This window comes from Drosophila virilis, chromosome 3, assembly GCF_030788295.1.
Source record: "Drosophila virilis strain 15010-1051.87 chromosome 3, Dvir_AGI_RSII-ME, whole genome shotgun sequence".
Lineage (NCBI taxonomy): Eukaryota > Metazoa > Arthropoda > Insecta > Diptera > Drosophilidae > Drosophila > Drosophila virilis.
This window is the reverse complement of record NC_091545.1, coordinates 17746096-17754454: the sequence shown is the minus strand read 5'-3', so window position 1 is coordinate 17754454 and position 8359 is coordinate 17746096.

Here is an 8359-nt window from a genome sequence, read left to right as displayed (position 1 = left end):
AAGTTGAACATTTTAGACAGATTGCCAAGTTTTGTCATAAAAACGCGGCAACTTCGGAGCTGCAGCTGAAAAAAAACCCCGATGTTGTTGCTTTTTGAAGATTAATTGCTTGCGACAGTTTGCAAACGATGGCGACGTTCAAATTGTAGCAGCAACAGCAACAGCAACGGGCACAGCCACAACAGCTAGCTCTAGCAGCTGCCCCTTCGAGCCATAAAAATTGGCAGTTTGCGGCTAAAATTAACATGACGTCAGTACGCGACGCTGTCAATTGCTTGGCTTAGAGTGCGACCTTTGGCTGGTTGGGCGATTAAGGCCGCAGAAACGCAGCAACTACAACTTAATCTCATTCGTTGGCTCCGCTCTTTTTGCCCGGCAGCTAATTTTTAATTTATTTGTTGAAATTTCTTTTGACACGCCCTAACAAAAGCTACGCTCTTTCGGTGTCATCACAATTGCTGTTGTTTTTGTTGTTGCGGCTGTCGTTTCGTTTAATTTTGAAAATATTTTTTTTTTTTCAAGTTTTTGCAACTGTTTTTTGCTTTGACTTTTGGTGTTTTTTTTTTTTTGGGTGGTCGCTTGGTCGCTTTTATTCAAAATTGTATCTCAAAATGAAATACAGCTTAATTAACAAAAAATCTGAAGAAAACCTGCAGCAGCTCGCAGCTGAAGCGCAGTTCCATTCATACATTCACGCCATTCAGACTCACAAGTGATATTCAGTGCGTATTTTCAGATTTATGTTGACTAATTTGTCATAATATTGTTTTCGTAATTGAGTGAGTTGAACCCGAGATTTCGATAACAGATCGTGCAACAGTAAAAGAAACGCGTCGCACAAACGACATAAATTACAACAAATCAATGTTAATCAATTAACACCTGCGAATGCTCGATACAATCGATCTAGCAGCAGGAGCAGCCACGAGGCGCATAAATTAAGTTTTCCGTCTTTATGGTCTCCTCATTGGAAATCGGTAAACAAACACTGAAATTAGCATATCAAATACAACATAATTGCGCGATAATAACCAAGCAACATGAAAATGAAACCTGTTCTAACAAACGTCTATTAATTGATCTTCAGTTCATTGTCTTAGTATTTTTGTTAACAACTATGCCATTACTCATAACTATTTTTGACAAACATAACTGTGTTCTTTTCAAAAATGTTGAGAAACTCATTAGCCAAGCAGAAGATCCTTCGAACATTTACTCTAATTGCAAAGCCTAATGCGTTTTGCGCGCGTTTCACGTGTGTCTTTTGACGCCTGGTCGCGTGGAAAGCGGCCTGGCAGAGGCCAGCCCTGCCCCTAACTGCTGTAATGCAAAGTGACAGCGACAGCGGCTTGTTGGCAATCAAAATGCAGCATAAAACATGTGCAATAGTTGGGAATATGCGTTAAGTGTTGTTGTTCTTGTTGTCGATTGCCGGTTGTTGTTGCAGCTCTGCACCTGGCAGGCGCAACTGCAACGCAAATTGAAAGAACTTGTTGGCTGTTTTGCCTGCCTGCTGCACGCAGTCGTCGACAAGCAAATTGAAAGCTTTAGCTTTGCACTTGCTTTGCGGTCAAAACCAAATACGCCAACAACAGCGACAACTGCAACAACAGCAACACTAGCACTAGTAACAGCAGCAACAGAGCCTTTGCCAGTGCCAGCGCACGCTTGTGGTGCTGATGGTGGTGGCGGTGGTGGTGCCTGTTGGTGGTTACAACTATTGATTACAAGTTGCCAATCGCTGGGTCTCACATTACCCAATACAACAAACAGGCAACATCAACAGCAACAGCAACAGCAACGGCAACAACAGTAAAAGCTATGGCAGCGACCTCGATGCGGGTGTTGCAGACAGACGCAGACAGGCTCCAATAACAGCCAGCAACAACATCGAATGGAGGCTGTAATTAATGCGGGAGCCTGTGCTGACATTTTGAGAAATTTATTGCTCCAAGTGGATTTATAGTCTGCGACATTTTATAGTTTTGCCTTGCGGTCGTTTCGATCGATCGAACGAGTAATGTTGCCAGCAACATGTTGCCCGTTGCTGCTGTTGGTGGGAACTGCTGCAGGAGCAGCAGCAACCCTTTAATGCGCATCATGTGCGCGCGCGCATATATAATTTGGCTACCCGATAATGATCGGCCTTTGGCATAATAAATTTACAGCAATGCCGCAAAACGTTGTGGCAGACTTTCAACACCAAATTGCTGGCGGAGTTGGAATCATCCTTAAAGGTACCGATAGCCGGTCGAGAGCCAAGTGCCGAGTGCCGAGTACCGAGTATCGAAGTACCGAAACACCGAAGTTCCGAGTACCTGTAGTATCGGATTGTATCTGTACCCTGCAATCTATATTAATTTTTATATAGCCTGAGACCTGGCTGCCCAGTGCCAGTCACGCTGCACTTTCATAAATGCCAAAAATTTCACCTGCTTTCACAAAGATGATTAAAAATAAATATGCAACGAAGTCGTCGACGTTGCCGTTGCCGTTGACTGCCCCGAAACGAGTGCAGTTCTGTGGCCGCCGCGCTGCATGATATACGATAATTTCGTTCTGATAATGTGACGGACAGCGGGCGAATGCCTCAGCATCAGCATCAGCCTTAGCGTCAGCCTCAATGGTGCCTCAGCTGACCCAGATGGCAATGCGTGAGTGTTGAGCCAAAAATCGTTTAAGGCTAATTGCAAAGATCGCTTTCGGTTGATAAACGAGCAGCGGCGGGCCAGCGAACCGAGCGGGCGAACGGTGGGGGTAGGGTGGGTAGGGTGAAACGGTTTGGTCAGGGATTGAGATGCCTCTCGGCTCTGACCCAAAACCTTTACGAGCCAGCCAAACACAAAAGCCAAACACAGCTAAACAAATACGAAACGCGTAGTTAATGATGATTGCCGGCCCCCAAAGGTTAAAATTAAATAATTTTTAACTTGCTTCCAAGTCTCGTCAGACCCAGCTCAAAATGGCGGGCGGAACGCTATCCAAAAAGCAACCATTCATTCATTCATTTGCCTAGCCATATAATTAGCATGAAATGAGTAGGATTTGAAGATTTTTAGTTAAATATTTTAAGAGCTCGCTTTTTCGCTTCTGGCAATCGTTTCTGTGGTCTATGTTAATTTTTTGGCGCTTTGGCAATTAAGCAGAAAATCGTGTAGCTAATTATGATAAACATTTAGAGAAGGAGGAGGAGGAATAAATGCCGAGAAATATGTGTACAAAAAATGGCAACAGGAAGTAGAAGGTCAAATTAATTGAAATGCTAATACAACAACAAGAGAAAGAAAGTTATATTTAGAAATGCTAGACAGCTATCAACGTTTAATGTTTCAAGTTTTCAATTATTTTTATAAGAATATTTCTATGGGATATAGAAAAACCTAAGAGCAGATAATTTGCTGCGTTCCAGTTACCCAAAAGGGGGAGTCCTCGACAAAGATCGTTTATCCTGGCCCCTCGATTAAGGTCTATGAATCATCTTTTGTAATTTCGAAATGTTTTCAGTTGCTACCACATTTATGAGGCATTTAACTGGCTTAGTTCCTAGAGACGAGTTTTTGCCGATCTTACAGCCATTAAATGCTTGCAAACCGGTTCGAATTTAACCCTGGCCAGAACTGGCAGCTCCTTTGGCCCATTTTATTCTCATTTGGGCGACCGCAGGCGCCGCAGTTACCTTAGTACAGCCAGACGGCTGCTGGTTGGTTTCTCGTCGATAAGGCGGCAATGGTTTAATTTAGCTGAACAGCCGATCAAAAGGTAACTACAAAAAAACTGCAACGGCAGCAGATGACGACAGGATCGTTGGGCCCGGCCCACGTGCAACTGCAACTGCAGCAGCAGCAGCAGCAGCGTCAGCAACAGCAACAAAAACAAATGTGTCTGTATATCGTAACTAAATTGACTTTGATCACGCGATCGCCCGGCCTTTGTGGCAAACGGAAGTATGCTAAGCAACTTGTTGCTGCCACGCCGGCAACTTCTAGCAGCAGCGGCAGCACCACTGGCAGAGGCAGAGGCAGCGGTAGCGGCAGCTGAAGGTGTATATTGCAAAAATAATTACATTTGATTGTAAAAGGCCAGCGTCTAGGCCGGCGACTCGGACTTGGACTCGGGCTTGGACACGGACACGGACGCGGACTCGGAGCCGGGGCACAGCTAAAGAAAAATGTGCAACATGATTGCAGTTTACAGCGATGGAGAGTCGAAGCAACACCGGCAGCAGCAACAGAAAACCAACAGATAAAATGCATTTACAATTGAATTTGAATGTAATTTTATTTAAGCTGCGGTCAGCCAGGGGCGAGAGTGTGTGTGTGTGTGTATGTGTGCTGGGTGTTGCTCTTGCACGGCAGCAACAATTGGCCAAGTGGCAGGAAATTGCCATTATCTGGCATTATCCACTTGTGCAACGGTAGCATTAGCTGCTCCAGCAGCAGCAGCCGATGCAGGCGGCGTAGGTTGCACGTCAATCTCTGGCCGAGATCAGAGGTTCCAATGATCCTCTTAATTAATGACACAAAACTAGCAAAAACAACAACAACAATAACAGCGGCAGCAACAATTAGCATATCGTTAGCTCGCATATTGACGTCAAATTTGGTCTGGCATTTAATGAGCAGCAAAACCAATTCGTAGTCGTACTCTAAATTACGGTGATCATTTTAATTGCAGTGCGCCAGCAAAAGCAACTCTGAAACTGGAAGCCGGCAGCTCTCAATTACAAATGAGAGGGAGTGAGAGACAACCTTTTTCTGTTTCTGTCTGTCTGACTGATTGTTAGCTTGCGTATGTGTGTGTGTGTATGTGCATTTTAAATCAATTAAAAAGAGCTTTCTAACAAGCTTTGCCCGACTAAGTACGTATGAGCTTGCGCTGGAATGGGGCGTGTTTTGTGAGCATTGCAACATGTTGCTTTGGTCTTGTTGCTAGCTCTGCCTTTGTTGCTGCTGCTGCTGCTGCTGTTGCTGTTGTTTTTGTTGTTGTCATTACCATCAAGTGGGCTTCGCTCATTGGCTCGCGCTTAGGCGTAGGCGTATAAATAGCTTTTTCTTTTCTCTGTTTTCACTTGATGCGCACTTCATTTTTATTTTTATTTTGTATTTGCTTTGCTGTTGTTGCTGTTTGTTGTTGCTTTTGCGCTGTGTAAATGGCGTTTTATTTTATTGGCCATATTTGTGCTATGTCATGCATTGTTTGCTTTTGACTGAACAACTCTATACAACTGGCTTTGACTTCTCTTTGACTGATGTTGTCGTTGTTGTTGCTGCTGCTGTTGCAACACTAAGCTGTCCATTATCAATGCGTATCACGTTGTTGTTGCTCGTTGATGTTGAAGTCGTTGAAGTGTGCTTAAATGGCGTCAGCCAGACATTTGCCAGTTTAATGTGTTAGGCTCCATACCAATACACAAACACACATGCACACACTCGCACATACAGCCACTTGGAGCAGCTACCAAAATGAAAGCCAACATTTTGTGCAAATAACAAGCACATGGCTAATAAAGAAGTACACTCAGGTCGCCGCGTCTCTGTGTGTGGGCGCAGAGCAGGGCAGGGCGTGTCTGTCCCGTCGTGCACACAATTTGTTTACATTTTAATTTCTGCAATTTTGTTTAGTTAACTTTGTGAGGGCTCGCCGTAGGGACGCCCATAGGCACACACAGACCCAAAGAGCTTATCGCATTGGTGACAACAACAACAACAGCAGCAACAACACAACAGCGACAGAGACAGCACGGCCAGTTGATATAGCTGGCCGAAGGGGGGCGCCACTTAAAAACTTCATCAAGTTTCGGTGCGTTTGTATGTGTGTGTGTGTGTGTGTGTGTGTGTGTGTGTGTGTAATAAGCGTGACTAAAGCTAAATAAACAAATACATACACACACATGCATGAATGAGGCGCCCATTGTGACCGCCATTGCAGCAACTCCCCCTCACACTCAGTCTCCCTCCTACACTCGCCCTTTCCCGCTCTGTCCAGCAGCTACGTTGCATTTAATGCAACAATACACTTTGTTAGTGTTGTTGCTGTTGTTGTTGCTTGGTTTTTGTAGTTCACGCTTTTGTTATTTGCATTGTTTTATTTGGTGTTAAAACGGTTGTCATATAATTATGCTGCTCAAAAAAGTGACAATGAATCATATTTCCACTGGCATTGCACATTTTTAAATTTCGCAGCTTTCTTATTTTATAGCTATTTGCAATTTTCATTTTTCCAGCTCACAATGAACAGCGCTCAACGCAGCGCCAGCAAAATGAAAAGCTAACAAGAACAACAGCAACAAATGAGCGCCATTTAATGCTGGCTGCTTCCTCGTCTCGTTTATTGTTAAATAATGTAATTAAGCATAGCGCACAGCTTATCTGGCATCTTGCTCGCACCTTTTTTATACTTGCCTTGCACTTATTTGTTTTGATGTATCGCATAGATACTTTTGCATGTATCTGTATCTCGAAAACGACACGGCGTTGTTCCAGTTTCACCAAACATTTGCTTACAAGCATGTTTCGCTGTTTTGCTGTTTCGCCGTGAAGCGCCATGTTTATGTTTTTCTGAGATTTGCTTAAATTCAACAGTTTAACAATAAGTTGCTTGCTAGATTTTTAATTTGACGTCTTGCTTCATTAATGAAACTTATTTCATGCTGTTGTCGATGTGCTGAGCCAGCAAATGAATGGTCATAAAATACTTTTCGGGATACGACCATAAACTGTGTCTTTTTTTTTTTTTGCTGTTGTTTAGTTTTTGGTTATTGCACAAGACATAAACAAGAAGCCATTAGTACTGGCCAATTCGACAGGGTTGTCAAATGCATGTGTGATGCTTGTTTTTTGTTCATTGCTGACGCTTCAATTCTTAAGTGAGTCTTTAATATCTTTGTTTTACTGTCATTAATGCTAATGAAGTTGTAAAGTCATTTACATTTTTAGAGTGCAATACGTGTACGGCCTACTTCCATTATAACTATTCTATTGAGAACTAACTTTGGCCTTTTTGTCACTTTTTGTAACCTTGACAACAGCACCTACTTAAAACTCTTGCTGAGTTATCCAACTGAAAGTCAAATTAACACTTCATTTGGCACAAAACGAACTGAAATGCAATTTTTCTGATGCAAAAAAATATATATATCTGAATTCTTTAAGTAAATTTTGAAAGTCTGACGCCATAAATCAAACTTCTCTGCGGCTCCTTCGCGGATTTTACTGCGTTCTGTTCCTTAACGCCAGCTTTTTCGCGTGCTTGCAATGCACAGGGCAACGGGCGTGAAAATTTATGTTTTTTTTTTTCGTTATACAATAACAAAAGAAATATATGCAGAAACTAAACCTCAATGTCTTTTGGCGCAGAAAAGGAAAGGGTGGCATTGCCGTAGAGTATTTGTGGTGGAGCAAAAGTTTTTTGCATAGTTGTCAGTGCTGCGTTGTTTAATTACGCTAATTAAGAATATTAATTGCCGTTCGCCGTTTGGGGTGCCATAAATGTTGACCCCCGACCTCACAGGGGGCAGTGGCTGCAGAGAAGGTTCTTATTGCGCAACAGAAAATAGAACAAGAGTTGTGATGATATGGGACATAACGAGCAAAGTTTTCAGCATTTCCATTTAAGTTGTAAAATCGAAAAAGTTAATAAAAGCTTTAAAGAGACTGGGACCAAGACAATGGACAGCGCACGCACTCCATTAAACGAGTGCGCCAGACACTCATACACATGCGACAACAGAAACAATAACAAGCCACTAACTGGCACAGGACGGGCGGGAGGAAGGACACAGGTGTCCATGTCGCCGGCACTTCAACACCCGAACAACTACCCACCACAACTCGTGCGACGCGCTCGTTCGTTGGGCTCTTTTCATTTTCTCAACACGTAACACAAACACGTGACCGTTAAGGACACGGACCCAGACCCGGACCCGGCACCGACTCCTGCTGCTGCCGTGTTGCTGTTGTAGGCGCAAATTGCAAACAGAAGGACAACGACAACGACGGCGACGGCGACCCACCATAAACTGCCAGCTTATGTCAGACACAAAGCCAACTCAGCCATGCCCCCGCACCCCCCAGCTCGGTAGTCGTAGCCAAAAGGCAAGTGAAGCGTGCAGCGTACAAGAACTCGTAGCTCAACCTCCTCCGACCCACCCGCCAAGCCAGGGTGCCAGGGTGCCAGGGTGCGTGTGTGCACAATATTCATATATCACAAGGATAAGCGCAATGCAGCAAACGTCCTTCCAGACGTGCCGTCGTTGTTGCCTGTGCAGTGTGCACTGTCCTGTCCTATTCTGCCAGCAGCCAGTTGGCACCGACCACTGGCCACTGCCCACTGCCCACTGGTTACTGGCTACTGACTACTG